The sequence below is a fragment of the Rhinoderma darwinii genome, chromosome 11 (assembly GCF_050947455.1).
Source record: "Rhinoderma darwinii isolate aRhiDar2 chromosome 11, aRhiDar2.hap1, whole genome shotgun sequence".
Classification (NCBI taxonomy): domain Eukaryota; kingdom Metazoa; phylum Chordata; class Amphibia; order Anura; family Rhinodermatidae; genus Rhinoderma; species Rhinoderma darwinii.
Genome location: NC_134697.1, coordinates 50,769,116 through 50,788,359, shown reverse-complemented (window position 1 = coordinate 50,788,359; position 19,244 = coordinate 50,769,116). Strand labels below are relative to the sequence as shown.

The following is a 19,244-nucleotide window of genomic DNA, read 5'->3' as shown; positions in this document are numbered from 1 at the left end:
TACCGTGCGACAAATTAATCTTAGACATGTGTTTGTCCAAAAATGAATGTTTTATTACTCTATAAATATGGATATCCAACAGAACCCAAACAAATATACATACAAATTTTAAAACATACTTAAAATAGTAACTCTGGGACCATCGAAAAGATGCCACCATAGCCATATAGGTATAATGATGTATGGTATACAACAGGTGAAACAGAGATACAGAGAGAACATATAATATGCCTCTGTCAGAACATATAATATGCCTCTGTCAAAAACAAACCTTTATTTTACAGTTTTTTTTACCTGTCTCCCTGGGGGACTTGAACCAGCGATCGCTGGCATGATATACTGCAATACTAATGTATTGCAGTATATCGTGATTATTTATATTATTAACTAATAGGAATAGCAGAAAGGATACAGGTGCATACGTGAACATTCGCTGGATAACACTAGGTTTTCCAATATTGCACAGGAACCTAGTGAATAGTGAAGTTGCCTTAAATAGTCTTGGATGGTAACAGGGATTGGTGAGACACTATTGAATTTCGCGCGTTGGCCCTTTAAGAGGCAGCCGGAGCTTGCGCGCACTAGGAACAGTGCGGCCGCAAGATAGTAACATAGTTGAGCCTCGGCGGCCTAGAGGAGGGACAGGCGGCTTGACAAGGTACGAAACCCGGCGGCTGGGACCACTGGGTGGAGCGGGACAAGCTGCCAGAGTAATACAGGATAGGGTCAAATAAGAAAGCTACAAATTTCTTGTAAAGCCCTTGTCTGCAGTGGGCCGCGTCCTTCTGTTGCATGCCTCCCTTGATATCAGCAATTGTCTGCTCCTGCCCTCAACTGCAGTCAGGTCGGAGAAGCCATTAATATATTTTTGTGTTTGCGTATGTAATATATATATGGATGTCCTATTTATTTTTATGTGTTGTATGTGTGGTTGTGTGGTAAGCGTGCAAATGCACTTGTCCATGAATGTGGTAAGAGTACATGCGGGTTCGTCCATGAATGTGATGAGCGTGCATATAAGCGTTTCCATATGCAGTATGGGATCAGAAGGCATATAAGTCTGCTCTGCTACTGTGTCTATGCAGTAAGCTCGGTTCTGTTACCATATGTATGCAGTAAGCTTGAGAGGAGAGAAAGGGCAAGAAGCCACGGCGCCACTTGGTGTGGATCAAAGAAGGTGAAGGTGAGAAATAAACATAATAAATGCTCACCGTGAGGTTAGAGGAGTTAAATGGAGAAATCCACGAAATAGCTGCTGCCAGATCCGGTGCCGGTTGCCGAGGTAACCGCTTGGTTATGATGAGTGCAAAGTGAAATAAAAATTAGGATCTATGTTGGCGCTGCTGCGTGGTGTAGACAGGATGAAAATCCAGAAGCCAGATAAACGTAAAATGTTTTATTGCTATGCAACGCGTTTCAACGCCGAACTGGCCTGATGAAAACGCCAGTTCGGCGTTGAAACGTGTTGCATAGCAATAAAACATTTTACGTTTATCTGGCTTCTGGATTTTCATCCTGTCTACACCACGCAGCAGCGCCAACATAGATCCTAATTTTTATTTCACTTTGCACTCATCATATGCAGTAAGCTTGGCTGTGTTACCATATTCATGCAGTTAGTTTGGTTATAAGTTAGCATCTATGCAATAAACTTGGTTCTGCTACTGTATGAAGGTACTAAGCTTGGTCCTGCTACAGTACCTAGGCAGTAAGCTTAGTTCTGTTACTGTTTATCTATGCAGTAAACTTGGTTCTATTATTATATCCATCCTTAAGCTTGCTTTGGTTAGTGTATTTATGCTTAAATCTGGCAAGATATCTATGTAGTAAACCTATGTATTTTGTGTAGTAAAAAAGGTTTACACACACACACACACACACACACACACACACACACACACACACTAACAAATGAGGTTGCACATTCTGACACTGGGAGGAGGTTAATCCAGTTTCAAAGTACAATCAGTTTCAACTTTATATCTCTATTATCTCTATGGAAATTTGGTAATAGGGATAGTTTTAGAATTCTAGTCAATATCAGGGGACGTGACTATCCTAATGAGTTAGCAATGGTGTATTTTCCACAAATTTTCCATACAGCCGAGGGCCCATGTTAGACTTAACCCGCCCCTGTTGCCAAATATTGTTACATAAACAAATTAGATTTTCCAAAAACTCCATAGAAATGCTGCTCTGGTAAGGGTTTAGATTTAAAGCCCAAGCTTTAGGCCCACCCTAGACTTATGTTATAATGGCAGGGTGCAAAAGTCTCATCATTTTAATCAAGTCAATGTGGCCAATTGATGCAAACGTGACACGACAGTCGCAAAAAATCCAGCTAGTTCCGATTTCTTGCGGCTGTCGTTTCGCGGCAATTTTCGGGTCACAATGCGGCCACATTTCATTACCTACAATGCAGGCAGAATAAAGCAGCAATCTTTGGTCGCGCAACCTGTGTTGTGGCCAAAGTCGCCATGTAGCCCTAGCTTAATTGTTATTTTGAATTCACCCTTGAATGGCAGACTAATTTATACAATACAACATATTCCGAAATTAAATAATCATACACTTTTACAGCAGCCATTGAGAATATCTCTTTCATTAAACAGTAACCAGAGCCACACAATAGAAAATCACCGTTACATCAGAGAGATTAAGGAATGAGCCGCCATGTAAACATAGAGCCTGATGACATTCCTACTTAGATAGAGCACTGCGGGAATCTCTTCTTATTTTATAATAGAAAAGCATTTATATTCTATGCAGCGGTTCTCCGTTGCACAATCTTTATTAACAGAGAGAGACCACTTCATGCCTCCCTAATTAGAGCACAATGTGCCATAATAATAGGGATGTTTAATATGGCAAGGTACCGATAGCATAATTAATAGACCCTACTACATGATACCAATTTAATGGCCTGAAAAGGGTGTTTGTAGAGATAAACATATTCTAGAACATAATTTATACTTAGTAATGGAATATCACCAGCAGGATCTGCATCCTACAATCCATTATACGTATGCATCCACTTCAGTCTGCCTGTTTTATCGGCTTATAAAATAGAACCCCATATATTTATTACAGTATAATAGCAGAATGCAATTAGCAACATATTACTTAACCACCAGTAAAATGTGAAAAACCTTCCCGACAATATAAACTTTTTTTTAATTGTAGAATTAAAATTTATGTCTCAAGTAAATATAGTTGGCAGATAACTCGGGTGCCTTAATTACATTTTAACCCCTTAGTGAAGTAACTCATTTTAGCCTTTAAGAAGCAGTAACATGTTTTCCCTTTCTGTGTTCCAGCAATCCGAATTTTTCAATTTTTATTTAATGTACGGTAGCTGTATTTTGGGGTACATATTAAGTATAATTTTTATAAAACATTTTTGTTGGGGGGACTGAAAAAAAAAAAAGTCCAGCAATTTCACCATTATGTTTTGGGATTTATTTTTAAGGCATTCACCATGCCGTATAAATAACATATTAACTTTATTATACGGGTTGTTACGATTATGACTATATCAAATTTATATAGTTTTTATGTAGCTTTACTACTTTTGCACAATAAAAAAACACCTTTTTTTTTTTACAAAATTATTTTTAATAGTGTCGCTGCCTTTTATGTCCTATAGCATTTCTTTTCCATCGATGTAGCTGTTTGAGGACTTGTTTTTTGCAGGACAATTTATAGTTTTCATGTACCAATTTAGGGAACAGTACATATTACTTTTAGAATTACTTGTTTTTCCTGATTTCAGGAGGCGTGATGAACAGAAAACAGCTATTCTGGTATTATTTTTATAGTACACATTCATTTTATAGTATGGGTCGTTACAGATGTGGCGATACCAATTATGTGTATTTTTTTCTGTAAAATCACTTTGGTGCCATGGTTAGCATTGACCGTGAGTATTTAAACAGGCGGGTTGTGTAGTCAACAGACAGCCTAATTAGGCGCAGAGGAGTCATAAGATGAGCAAGTGCTCATCTTCTCACTCCTTTTCTGAAAAAAAAGACCCCCTAGATAGCAATTATGCAAGTGTGCTCTCTTATTGAAAAGGGGGTAGGGGTAATAACATGAACAAAAGTTAATGTTACTGCCCCCCTGCAGTCCTCCGAAGCCATATAGGGACAGGAGGAGGATCACAGATCCTCTTCCTCTCCCTGCATACTGTCAGCATGTTCCCCGCTGCCTGCTCCCTTTCCTCCTCTGCACAGACTGAAGTGAGATTTGCAAGTATATGCATCTCTCACTTCAACCTGCCCTAGGTCAGACTAGTTTTCAGTTACAGCCACGATCCTAATCTTGTTTTAAAGCCGATTCTGTCCCACTGCCACACTGCTCAGAGCTGTGCACGGTAAGGTCGTTTTCCGGATGCCCAAGCACAGCTTGTAATAAACTGTGAGGGGGTTAAAGGGTTTTTCTGCTTTGGTCAATTCCTACTTGTTAGAAGGGTCCCTTGACAATAAGCAGATAACAAAGTGTCCCCCTGCTGGGGCACCCAGTGATGAGCTCTTACACATATGTGACCACACTTACCTTTGCTTGAATTTGGTTATGGACTACAATTATTTATGAAACCAATACAATATTGCAACATGCTTGAAAAACCCTTGACAAGCTGTCATTCGCATCACAGTCACTTGGTAACCTCCCATAAATGCATAGACATATCTGGACAGACTATCGTGCAATTATGTTTTTTTTCAAAGCTGGTCATCTCGCACCACACCATTTCAGGGTATGTTGAGCTAAGAAAAATGGTAAAGTAGGACACATTGGTATGTGGTGCAATCTGGCAGTAAGTGTGCAATTCCACTGCAGCACCACCACAGGGGAAATTAAAGGAGGTTATCCGGTTTCTTATATATTTATTAGTAATAGCTGCAAATGTCTCAGAATTAGAAAAAACATCAGTACTCACCTATCCTTTCCCCCGGTGATTCAGTGTTGATGCTTCGTTGGCCTTCCAGGTGATTGTTTACATGCAGGCAGCATGTGACCGCTGCAGTCAATCAGAGAGCTCAGCGGTGATGTATCAAATTTCTGGCATCATGCCAGACATGCAACACATGACCGCTGAGCCCTCTGATTGGCTGCAGCGGTCACATGCTGCCTGCAGCATGTGTATACCAGTTCGACAGGTTGAAAGTTTAGCAGTGTTGCAGGAGAATGCTCGACTTATCCGCCTGTTTTTTATGGGATATTGGACCCTGTAGCATGAGAGAACAGTTAGAATATGTCCTGTTGCAGAAAAGTAACTTAAAGCTCCTGGGCCCTAAATCTGTTACAGGTCCCCCCTAACTATCAGGAAAAATTATATATGGGATGCACACCTATGTTGACGGTGTGGTGCAAAGGGGTTGGGATGAAGTCCCAATGTATATAGTCACGAATACCCCAGCACTCACAAGAAAACATATTGCAAGTTGAATAGATTTATTTTTTCACAAAGCCGTATATCATATATTATTTCATATGTAATCAGCGTTTTTATATGAATACATGAGTTGAAGTGACTTAATAATGACGTTTCGGCCAATCCACGGCCTTTTGTCACTGTCGCTGTAGAAAATAAATATTTAATTTTAATATACCGTACATGTATTTAAATCAGAAATAATCATGATATCGGTATGTAAATAGATGTCTATAAAATAGAGATAGAGATCCATAAAATGTATGATTATGTATTATAGATCCATAAAGTAGGAACATCCAGTGTATAGGGATAAAGAGAGAAATCTTCATATTGAAAAGATTGCATGATTAAACAATAATGAAACTCATAACATTGACAGTTTATACCAGGCTTGAGGTTTGGCTATACAAATACAAGAGTGTAGTTACAGAGGGGGGGGGGGGGGGCTTACCAAGCCCTAAAGATGGAAGACCATAACATAGAATACCGGCAGAGTAGAGGATAGAATAGAAATGACCTGAAAATGTAGTAAATAATTGTATATGGACGTCTGCCAGACTAGCCAGTGTGGAGTATGGGTGAGCAGTCTGTGTTCTTATATCCGGACCGGAAGTACGTTAGTCCCAGAACCGGAAGTACCAAACACGGAAGTGCCTAACTCGGACGTGACTAAACCGGAGGTGACTAAATGGGTGCATAGCAACGGAGGCATGTGGTCACAAGGTGTAGGGAGTACAGAGATGGAGTCAGGTCTAGATGATGTTTGTGTATAGTTGTCTTGGCAACGGCCTAGGTGGATAGACTCCAACACTGCTACTTCTTGTGCCGATGTCAGAGAATTTAATTTATGATGTATAAGGTTGGTGGTGTAAATAAAATAAATCAAGCTATGATAAGCTATTGACGTATGAGAAAGATAGAAGAACAAAGAGAGATAGAGGGAGGAAGGAAAAAGAAAGAAGAAAACCAAAGAGCGAGTCAAACAGCCGGTTTTATAGTATTATTACCTGGTCCAGAGATGGAAAACATTCTAGCGAGTCTAGAGGAGGAAGAAACAATACAGATTAGTATGTATTTTCTTATATAATCACATAATAATCGCAAATGGCACCAGACAACTAAATGTTATGTAGCATTTACAGTATAATTATTGATATTGATCTGATAAATCATGACAATAGATCAAACTCCCTATTCAATCCCTTTGGGGCCAAAGTCTGTAATGTATGAATCCAGTAGGATTCACGTTCTTTAAGTCTGTGAATATGGTTGCCTCGCAGTAGCATGAGAGGACAGTTAGAATATGTCCTGTTGCAGAGAAGTAACTTAAAGCTCCTGGGTCCTAAGTCTGTTACAGGACCCCCTAACTATCACACGTCATTTATAGCATTGCTGTTCTCATGTGGGGCAAAGGGACCTTTTTGGCCAACTCATGCTTCAGAGCCTGTTTTTTTCCACTATAATTACCAGTTACGCCCTTGTCCTGTTGGCTCGCAAGCTGTACTATCACTTTGTATTGAATAACCTTGTAAGGAATTGGCTAATTCCCTTTTGTATTCATTTTAAGGAAATCTTTGAAAACAAAATTTGAGAAACACTCTTCTACTAGATATGTGATGTTGGTGTGGATGCATGTGGCTGAGCTAACTTTTTATGTATATATATATATTCTGCATACTGAATCTTTAATTCGCTTTTTCGATACTGAGTTACATACAGTATACTGCATTATTTTAATCATACAAAGTAGCTCGTAGCGTATTCTCCCTTTTAAGAATATAAAAGAGCTGTCTGCCCCGGTGTTCAACTCTATTTCACATCTTGCACTTGTGTTTTTGCTGTTTTTGCTGTTATGTACACTGCACTCGGAATCATTCATGTGGTAAGCAGTGTTTTTCAGCTTGGCATATTTTCATACATTCAGCTTAAGGCCCTAAGGTATAATATCATGTGTGTGCAAGGAATGAAATCATTTCAGGAGGGTTATTTTTATGCACAGCAGAGTCCAGTCCTCTCCCTGTGTTCCATTTATAGCTTTAGGAATGAGTCTTATATTAGTCATGAATAGAAACTTCACAGTAATTCAGTTGTTAAAATGCCCCCCTTGACCTTCCCCACACACTTAAAAAACAGCCACGGTGCATCTGTACCTCACAGATAATAAGATGATTTGCACATGATTATGAATATTCAGTTTTCTGCATTATGCTGAGCACAAAGCTCTTATTAAAGTTGTTTTGACTCATTTATATGTTTTCACGAGACCTTGCTGCCAACCATAAGAACTTTATAGAGCGAGCATAGGGTGGTGCGGCAGATCACTACTGTACAGATAGCTGAACGAGTAGCCATGAAGGGTGTGAGAGTAAGACGTGAACCTAGGCCGTCAGACAGGTGTACCAGCCTAGTGAACGACTGAAGTTTGAGAGTAGGTTCATTTTAAGGTTTACAGAGTCTTTTACGGAGCAGTCACCATCACACGGGTAGCCTTGATCCCGTGCCTGCCAGTCTTACAGATCAAGCCAACCATCTTGTCAGCCTGAACCGTAACTAATCTTGTGTCTCTTAAAGTGGAAAGAGTGGAAATTTTGTCTATGGCCATGCGCACTATTAGCGACGGCAAGAATTCTATATAATCTGAAGTGCAAGTAAAGGTTAAGTTTTCATTTCATCTTTCTCTGCAACATCCCTTCAGGGTATCCACCATCTGTCCCCTCCTTCCCCCAACCTTACAGCTCTATAATACAGAACTGTAGGGATGCCATGCGTCACCATAGAGGCTCTGGCTTCTACCACCATAATCTCATCCTGCCATGGGAAAGCAGGAAAACAAAACGTTCTTGGGAAAGGCTTTCCTACATTCCAATTATGATATCTGTGCCTGTTTTCAATAAAAATACGGCTCTCACACTGAGCTATAATATGGCCATGTGACTAAACCCTTAGGGCCCATTCACACGTACGTGAATAACGTCCTGGAAATCACGTGCAGCACATGGACCCATTGACTTCAATGGGGTCGTTCGCACATGCTGGAGCTTTCACGCAGCGAGAGTCCGCTGCGTGAAACTCACGGCATGATCTATATTGGTGCGTTTTCACATGCCTACGCGCTCATTGAAGTCAATGGGTGCGTGAAAACCACGCACCGCACACGGATCCATATCCGTGTGCGGTGTGTGATTTGTGCACCAATTCGATTGAAAATAATAATTAAAAAAGATGTGCCTTACGAGTGCGTGAATAATGCATGCCACTTGCAAAGCACACTGATGCATAACGCAACACACAAGGACCAGATTCACGTGTGTTTTTCACGCGCGTGAATCTGATGCGCTCATGTGAATGCAGCCTTAGAGCAAACTGGTGACATTTCCTAAACAGATAATGAATATAAACCGCTGTAAACCTGATTGCTTATCTTATTTTTTTTAGCTATTATTTGTTGTTAGCACTTTCATTTTAAATACACACTGCTGTGTGTTCAGACATAATATCATTTAATATTAAACATATCCCAATTACATTAGCGCTGTTAAATATCATGCCATCGCTCTTATCTATGTTGACAATGAATAAGCGTTTCTAATTAAAATAATGTGTTTGCCTCCTTTCTCTTTAAATATACATTGTGCTGATCAATATTTACTCCTGCCGGGGACTGATGAGGTCTGTGTGCCAGCAAAGAAAATAAGAATTCAAGCAAATGCTGCACTCTTTAGAGGACAATAAAACTGAAATTACCATAGATACATACTGTATAGAGCTGCCAGCACCATTCACAACTCATGTAACAAAAGTCATGTTTCAAAGAAGACATTGCCTTCTTGTTTATAGCTACATTTTATCTTGCAGGTTCGTTGCTCTGGATGAAAATACCCGGGTAACGATAATTTTTTCTTTGAGACTAAATATGTGTATTCTTAACAGTAATTAAAATGTCTCTTCATTCATATAGGACATTTATGGCTTATCGACAGAATATGCCAAAATGCCCGGACCTGCACCTATCCCTCAAACAAGGGTCCCCTGGCCCCATCCCTCCAAGTGAGCCGGCAACCAGCTGCTGCTTCCAGGTAGAGAATCGATCCAGAGATGGCTGAAAATTCTGGAAACAGTCGAGCTCGCAGTGCTACGTTGTTTTGGTAACTCCCATAAAAGTTAATGGGACTCACAGCAAAAGCTGGGTAGAGCAAGCTCGGCTATTTCCAGAATTCATGGCCATCTCTGCAATGATTCTCCACCCAGAGGTAACGGCCGCCTAACCAGGCAGGACAGGGCCGGGGAACCCCTATTTGAGACGTATGTGCGGGTCATCTATTAGACATTTATGGCATATCCCGTGGAACACATGGTGGAAAACCTGGAAAAGTGTCTGCTTGCTATGTTTAGGATGAAAGGTTGAATGCCTGCTCCATTAGGACAGTTCTGGACTTGTATCAACACACCAGATACAAATCCCTTATTAAAAAAGTTTGCGTATAGTGCGTGGCTGGATTGCTTGGGCTTTATTTTGGGAGAAAATACCTATACTATATGGACAAAAGTATTAGGACACTTACACATTACACCTACAGGAGCTTCCCATTCTAAATTTATAGTCATTAATATGGAGTTGGTCCTCCCTTTGCAGCCTAAAACAGCTTCCACTCTTCTGGGAAGACTTTCTACAAGGTTTTGGAGTGTGTTTTTGGTAATTTTTTCTCATTCATCCAGAAAAGCATTTATGAGGCCAGACACCGATGTTGGACAACAGGGCTTGGCTCGCAATCTCCGTTCTAGTTCATCCCAAAGGTATTCGGTAGGGTTGAAGTCAGAACTCTGTCAAGTTCTTCCCCACCAAACTCACCTGACCATGTCTTTATGTACCTTGCTTTGTGCACTGGGGAATAGTCATGCTGGAACAGTAAAGGACTGAGCCCCAAACTGTTCCCACAAAATTGGAAGCATACACTTGTCCAAAATGTCTAAGTATGCTGAAGCTTTAACCCCTTCCCGACATTTGATGTATGGTTACGTCATAGCCAGGTAGGGGAAGTATGGAACGGGTTCATGGGGTGAACCAACTCCATATGATGCGGGTGTCGGCTGTATGTTACAGCCGACACTTCACAGTAACGAGCGGGATCCAGCTAGTTGAACCCGTTAAATGCCGTGGTCAATAGTGATCGCGGCATTTAAATCGTTAGAAAGAGGGGGGCGACCCACTCTAGCAGCTCATTGCGCCCCCCGCATTGAAATAATGGGGTGGCAATGGTTTCTATGGCAACCTGGGGGCCTAATGAAGGCCCCCAGGTCTGTCATCTTTGTGCTTCTATCAAGCCCTGCCTCTGGCAGGGCTTAATAGTAGCCTGTCAGAAAGACGATATACTGCAATACCTTAGTATTGCAGTATATAGTGCCAGCGATACAATGATCGCTAGTTGAAGTCCCCTAGGGGGACTAATAAAAAAAGTAGAAATTAGTCAAATAAAGGTTTTTTTTATGTCAAAAAAATATATATTAAAAAGTAAAAAAAAAACCTTTTCCCATTTCCCCCCTAGAGATTTGTAAAAAATGTAATAAATAAACATAATTGGTATCGCCGCATCCATAAAAGTCTGAACTATTACAATATATAATAATTTAACCCGCAAGGTGAACACCGTAAAAAAAAAAAAAATATAATCGCCAGAATCGCTATTTTTTGGTCACCTCATCTCCCGCAAAAAATGGAATAAAAAGTGATCAAAACCTTGCATGTACTTCAAAAAGGTTGCATTAAAATCTACATCTTATCCCGCAAAAAATAAGTCCTTACTTATTTTATCACTTAATCGACAGAAAAATAAAAAAAGTTATGGATCTCAGAATTTGGCCACACAAAATAAATTTTATTTTTTACACTTAGTTTTTTCCTTAGTAAAACATAGTAATAACGACATATATTTGGCATCGCTGTAATCATATTGACCCACAGAAGAAAGTTAACATGTTGTTTTAATTGCACAGTGAATTTTGTAAAAACGAAGCGCAAAAAACAATGGAGGAATCTCAGTTTTTTCCGTTTTCTACCCCACAAATAATTTTTTTACCGTTTCCCTGTACATTACATGGCACAATAAATGATGCTACAAAAAACTACAACTCGTCCCGCAAAAGTCAAGCCCTCATAGGACTATATCGATGGAAAATGTAAAAAGTTATGGCTTTTGGAAGGTGGGGAGGAAAACACAAAAATTAAAATCTGAAAGTTGTTTACGATGGGAAGGGGTTAATATTTCCCTTCACTGGAACAAAAGGGCCTAGGTCACCCCCAGAAAAACAACCCCATAGCATTATCCTTCCTCCACTAAACTTTACAGTTGGCACAATGCAGTCAGGCAGGTAACGTTCTCATGGCAAACGCCAAACCCAGACTCGTCTATCAGACTGCCAGATAGAGAAGCGTGATTTATCACTCCACAGAACACATTTCCATGTCTCTAGTGTCCAGTGGCGGCAGGCTTTACACCACTCCATCCGACACTTGGCATTGTGCTTGGTGATTTATGGAAAGCCATGCCACGGAGCTCCCGGGGCACAGTTTTTGTGCTGATGTTAATGCCAGAGGAGGTTTGGACTTTGCAGTTATTAACTCAGCAGAGGATTGGTAACTTTTATCCACCTTGTGCCTCAGCAGTCGGCGACCCCGCTCTGTAACTTTACGTGGTCTCCACTTCGTGGCTGAGGTGCTGTGGTTCCCAAATGCCTCTACTCTGCAATAATACCACTCACAACTGATGGTGGAATATCTAGGAGGGAAGAAATTTCACAAACTGACTTTTTGCAACCGTGGCGTCCTATTACAGTACCACGCTCTAATTCTTTGAGCTCTTTAGAATGACCCATTCTTTCACAAATGTTTATAAACGCGACTGCATGGCGAGGTGCTGGATTCTATACACCTGTGGCAATGGGACTAAATGAAACACCTAAATTCAATGATTAAGAGGTGTATCCCAATACCTTTGTCCATATAGTGTATGTACTTAACCTTATGTAGAAAAACAGCATGAATTAATGGCAATTTAAAAGTTTAGGGAAGGACTGGCTTACTAGAGGATCAAATTATCCTCTAGTGGACTAGTAAGGTCAAATACATAGACGTCTTCTTCCACAAAGCATATAATTCCGGCAATCATGGGTAAGCTGACAGCAAAGGTGTATATTTTGTTGTACAATTCTTAATAAGACAGAGTTATTGAAGAAAATACATGCTATTTATAATTAGGATGTACACACTTATAGTAATCCAACTATCTATTTGCCTCATCTCTGGCACATTTACAGTTTGTGGAGAACGCATTTTGATTATCCCACAACCCCCCAAAATGAAATACACACAATCGGTAACACAATAATGTGGTCATGCTTTTAAATGGTAAAAATACAATGTAGAGGACATTTTGTGTCAACCATTATGCCAATGCTCCATTAGTCCACATGAAGACGATAGGCAGGGTTTCTCTAAATTATATGGAAATTTTACAAATTATTATTTAAGCCTACAATGCAATGGCGTAACTAGTGCTGTGGCAGTTGTAGCGGCTGCTATGGTGCCCGTGCTTCCACTTTCAATTGTATCTGCATCCTCACGATGCAGATACAAACTTTTATAATTGAATACATTGGTGGAGCAGGGACCCGTCAGCTACCTGCTTCACCATTTACTCTGTGACACCTGACATCGACGCAGGCTGGAGCGATGCAGTGACATCATTACGCCTGCCTGCAGCGAGCCAATGAATGCATAGGCCAGGAGAAGCTTGAAGAATGAGTTGATGTGTTCATGTTGGAATACGGCTAGGTGAGTATTACTTTAATTATTTTAATAAGGCACTAAGGGGGTATCATTTTATGTTGCGGCACTATGGGGCATAATTTCTAAGTGGGGCACTAAGGGGGGGCATCCTTACTATGTGAGGGCACTAAGGTGGCATTATTACTCTGAGAGGGCATCATTACTGTGAAGTGGCATTATTACTGGGGGGCATTAAGAGGGCATCATCACTGTAAATGGGGCACTAACTGGGCCTCACTACTGTGAGGGAGGCATTAAGGGGGCTGCATTTATTTTGGCCTCATATGTGGGGATCCTAAGCAGACATTCTAACTGTGTGGGGGGCACTAGGGGCATTATTACTGTGAGGGGTTCTAAGGGTGCATTATTATTGCTAGGGGGCATCATCACTTTGTGAGGGAACTGTTATTATGTGCCACACAAAGTGGGCCCTATGAAACTGTGTGGGTCACAAAAGGGCACTATTACTTGGTGGAGGCACTAACGGACACTATAACTCTGTGGGGGCGCTAATAGGGCACTATTACTGTGTACTGCACAAAGGGGTGAGCTATTACTGTGTGATTCACTAAGGGGGACTATTACAGTGTGTGGCACTATCTGTTTGCCACTACTTTTGGGGGGCACAATCTCTGTGGTAATATTTCTACAGCACTAGAAAAGGAAGAAGAACATTGTCACCTGTGAGTCACTGTATTCATTTTTCTTCCCCTTCATTGAGATCCAATTATTTTTTCCATTCTGAAAAGGATCAAATAGAAAAGAAAAAAACAAACAAAAAACCTGCAGTCTGCCCAACCCACTGATTTTGATGGGAAAGGCAAAAGATCTAATGTGTTTGTGGGCTTCCTAACTGTCCCCGATGGTAAAAGTCTGGGGAAAGGATAGGCATGACAGAATTCAACATGTTCCAATCTTTGTTGCAATAGGCAAAGTCTGGCAGCTGGTTATCCTCCACCCACCCCTCCTGTAAAAAACATGCATGAGCAGACATATTTATAAGGAAATTCTGGAGATAGCCAGGGGTGGCAAACCATATGTGTAACATGTGCTGATGATGCACAGTTGCCCTGTAAGCAAGGGGGCCAACTGTTACCTACTGTCTGTTAGATCCTTTGAAACCGGATACCTGCCCTCATACATTTAGGCTAGATTCACACGAGCGTGGGGAAACTTGGATGTAAAAAAGTGAAGTTTTTCACGTCTAGGTGCCCACGTACGGGTCCCATTTTCACGGATCCCTATACACTTAAGCCTATGGATGGATTAGTGAAAACGGAAGATAATAGGACATGTTCTATTTCTGAATGGACCCTTCACACGGTACATTGAAACAACGGCCATGTGAACGGCCCCATTGAAAAACATGCATCCGTCTGACAGCCGTTGTTTTACCGGCCATCACACGGACGTATTCAAAGCTTGTGTGAGTAAGGCCTTAGACTGGTAAGGTACTTTCTGAAAAGTCACAAATGATGTGGTCTCGGGCTAGGACCCCATTGGCATCAATATAGCAATTGGAAATCAATAAGCCCATAAACTATTCTTGTACATGGGCCCTCTATTTTTTTGTCTTCCCCGTGTGAGCTACCGTGATATCATACATTGTTTCAGTCTGGTAGGAAGCTGTGACATCACAAATGCCTTTCTGTTAGTTAAGCTGCTGTGAAATCACAAGTGGGTGTTCAAAAAAATAGCAGTGAGTTTAAAAAAGCAAATAAAGTGCAACATCATTATAATAACTTTTATTTGCCTAAATGCAAATACACTGCAAATACTACACATGCAATTCCAAATCAAAACAATAAAAACATTTATCCTGTTTACAGAAAGTAAAGAAAAATAAATATTAGGCTGTTCAAAAAATAGCAGTGTCAGCATTTTTCTTTAGACAAATTGAAAAAATGTTTCAGATTTCACTTTACTGAGCTAATATTTAGTGGCATAACCATTGTTTTTGAGAACTGCTTGATATCTGTGTTGCATGGAGTCGACCAACTTCTGCTACCTCTGACAGGTATCCAGTCCAGGAAGATTAGACGACATTCTGTCTGCGGAATATCGTCTAGACCAAAAAAAACAAAACAATTTTGCTTTCATCAGTCCACAAAATGTTGCGGCATTTCTCTTTGGGCCAGTCAGTGTATTCCTTGGCAAATTTTAACCTATTCGGGACATGTCTTTTTTTCAACAACGGGACTTTTCGAGGAGTTCTTGCTGGTAACTTGGCTTCACTTATCGGTCTTCTGATTGTAGCAGTACTCACTGGTATCTTCACATCTTCTTTGATATTTCTGGAGGTGATCATTGGCTGAGTCTTTGCCATTTTGGCTATTCTTTGATTCATTCGCACAGTAGTTCCCGCTTCCTTCCGGGTCTTTCAGGTTTTGGTTGCCACTTCAAGGCATTTGAGATCATTTTAGCTGAGCAGCCTATACTTTTTTGCACTTCTTTTCAAGTTTTTCCCTCTCCAATTAACTTTTTAATCAAAGTAGGTTTTTCATTAGAATGATGTCTGGAACAACGCATTTTCCCCAGTATTTCAGAAGGAAATGCACAATGTGCAACATTTGCCACCCTCCTACCTTACATAAGGGCCAAAATTGACACCTGTTACTACACAGAATGAATGACTTCGCCAATTCCTCAGAATAAGCGGCATGCATGTCCTGATTGTTGGCTCTGTTTTTTTTTACTACTCTACTACATTTACAAGTAAATTATTTGCTATGTAGAAATATCACTCCTACCAAAAACATTGATCTATCAGGTTAATGATGTTGGACTGCTATTTTTTTTTAACACCCCCGTTGGTATGACGCTGTGAAGATCACAACTGTGTTCCTATCTTGTAACTGCTGCGGCATCACAACTGTGTTTCTGTCAGGAAAGCTGCACTGACATCACAAGTGGGTTTCAGTGAGGTAAGCTGATGTGACATCACATATTGGTTTAACTAGTTTCCAACACAGGACGAGAATACTCTTCCTCAGCGGTGGGTGCTTGGTGCATTAGGACGAGTATTTTCGTCCTGTGTGACGGCCAGTGACCACGCGCCATGATGTGCGGGACAACGGCTGTAATACACAGCCGCAGCCCCGCTCTAACAACGGAGAGAAAAAAACCTCTTCTCTCCGCCGTTAACCACTTGGATGTCGCGATCAAAGCAATACGGAGATGGGGAGACTCCCCTTTGATCGCATCCCTGTGACACGATCGATGACCATACCTGGTATGGGTAGACAGCCCAGGGTCCATTGAAGGACCCCAGGGCTGTCTGACCATATTTCCTGTTGTTAGGGCATACTGAGGTCTGCCCTAACAACTGCTTGTGTATTATCAGTACACAGGCTGATGTACTGGCATATAGATATATGCCAGTACATTAAAGTTAAAAAATCAAAATCAAAAATCCCTCTATGGGATTAAAAAAAAAGTTATATACTCATATATTATATATATAATATACATATATTTGGTATCGCCACGTCAGTAACAACCTGTACAATAAATGTATAACATTATTTATAATTATCGGTGTATGATGTAAAAAAAAAAAAAACCTGCAGCGGAACTTTATAAACTAAATAACAGCATGCAATGTCAATCATCTGCTTCAAAGGCCAGCAAGATATTGTCGTGTATTAAAAGAGGCATGGACTCGCAGGACAGGGATATAATATTACCACTTTACAAAGCATTAGTGAGGCCTCATCTAGAATATGCAGTCCAGTTCTGGGCTCCAGTTCATAGAAAGGATGCCCTGGAGTTGGAAAAAATACAAAGAGCAACGAAGCTAATAAGGGGCATGGAGAATCTAAGTTATGAGGAAAGATTAAAAGAACTAAACCTATTTAGCCTTGAAAAAAGACGACTAAGGGGGGGACATGATTAATTTATATAAATATATTAATGGCACATACAAAAAATATGGTGAAATCCTGTTCCATGTAAAACCCCCTCAAAAAACAAGGGGGCACTCCCTCCGTCTGGAGAAAAAAAGGTTCAACCTGCAGAGGCGACAAGCCTTCTTTACTGTGAGAACGGTGAGTCTATGGAATAGTCACCGCAGGAGCCGTCAAAGCAGGGACAGTAGATGGCTTTAAAAAAGGCTTAGATAATTTCCTAGAACAAAAAAATATTAGCTCCTATGTGTAGACATTTCTACCTTCTCTTTTCTCATCCCTTGGTTGAACTTGATGGACATGTGTCTTTTTTCAGGCGTACTAACTATGTAACTGCTTTTCTTCTACATTTTTGCCAAAATAAAAATTTATATACATTAAACAATAATGTAAATGTACCAAAAAATGGTACCTACATAAAGTACAACTCGTCCTGCAAAAAACAAAGTCTCATAGAGCTACTTCGTACCAAAAAAAATTAAAAGTTATGAGCGCCGGGATGCAAAGCGGGAAATATAAAAAACAAATTTGTACCTCAAGGCCAAAATTGTCCCGGTCCTTAAGGGGTTAAAGAGGCTCTGTCACCAGATTCTCAAATCCCTATCTCCTATTGCATGTGATCTGCGCTGCAATGTAGATAACAGTAACGTGTTTTTAAAAAAACTTTCATTTTTGGCCAAGTTATGAGCTATTTTATATATATGCAAATGAGGTTTGAAATGGACAACTGGGCGTTTTTTTTTTCGTTATGTCCAACTGGGCGTGTATTGTGTTTTTAACTGGGCGTGTTTACGTGTATGACGCTGACCAATCAGTGACCAGTCAGCATCATACACTCATCTCCATTGATTTACACAGCAGCGATGTGCAGCCACATACACAGAGATTAACGTTAATCAAGTGTCCTGATAATGAATACACATGATCATCCAGCCTGGACGTCATGTGTATTCAGAATCCAGTTAAAAACACAATACACGCCCAGTTGGACATAACGAAAAAAAAACGCCCAGTTGTCCATTTCAAAGCTCATTTGCATATATATATAAAATAGCTCATAACTTGGCCAAAAATGAACGTTTTTAAAAAAAAACAAAAAACTTTACTGTTATCTACATTGCAGCGCCGATCCCATGCAATAGGAGATAGGGATTTGAGAATCTGGTGACAGAGCCTCTTTAAGTCAGGTATGCTACTGCTTCATCACAAATGGGTTTAAAGGGAACCTGTCACCAGTATTTCACCTATTGAACTTTACTTATCCCTCACTGGCCGCTGCTTTCAAAAGTTCATTGCCGTTATCCCCTCTCCTAAACTCCTCCTCCAACTGTAAATAACGGTCTGCAAATATTTTGCGCCTTTTATCTTAATAATCCGGTATCCTTTTGTGTGCACACACCAGAAGAAGACATTAATGCACAAGCGCAGGATTTTGTGTGCTGGGGGAAGGCGAGAAGCTGTCAATCAAAAGTAAGGAGGCGGGGCTAACTCGGAAAGACTTGAGGAATGAAGTTATGATTCATTTCAAATGAAGATTTGACTCTTTTCAAGTGAAGATTTGACTCTTTTCTGCTCATTAGCATACGGTGTGGGAACACTAAAAAACTGAATACTAAAGCTACAGAGCTGACTATGAAGATAATTATAGGTTATATAGAAATGATTTTTCACCCACTACCACCAGGTATTGCTGATTTAATAGGTGAAATGCTGGTGACAGGTTCCCTTTAAGTTAGGTAAACGAATATCAGCTTCTGTGACATCACAAGTACAAAACGGAGCCGTAATCCGGCCGTGTTCATGAGTCCTTATAGACTTATAGCTGCATATGGCAGTATAGATCACAGTACGGAAAAAATATTGTTTTTTGCTGCCAACCAGCAACTGAATGAAAAATAATGAATCGGTGCATGTGAGATAATGAAGTTGAACGAATAAAGTGTCTACTATACAAGAGATTAGACTAATCACAATGTATAGAGCTCTAGAGCAAAAAGTAATAAAGATAAAGCGTTGCATATTAGCTTTAAAATGTATGGTCTGTATAAAGCACGCGGTTCTTGAACATAGCGTTGGATAG

General features: G+C 40.4%; 1 long non-coding RNA gene across 1 annotated transcript in view; it reads right to left on the bottom strand.

Moving 5' to 3' along the window:
• Window positions 1-5,144: 5,144 nt before the first annotated feature.
• The window catches only part of LOC142663244 (uncharacterized), a 39,546-nt gene continuing 25,446 nt past the window's right edge, over window positions 5,145-19,244 (bottom strand). Inside the window, exons 2-3 of the long non-coding RNA XR_012851067.1 lie at window positions 6,445-6,476; window positions 5,145-5,228 (exon numbers count right to left, since the gene is read on the bottom strand). This is a non-coding gene — a long non-coding RNA (uncharacterized LOC142663244). The remainder of the gene's footprint in view (window positions 5,229-6,444; window positions 6,477-19,244) is intronic.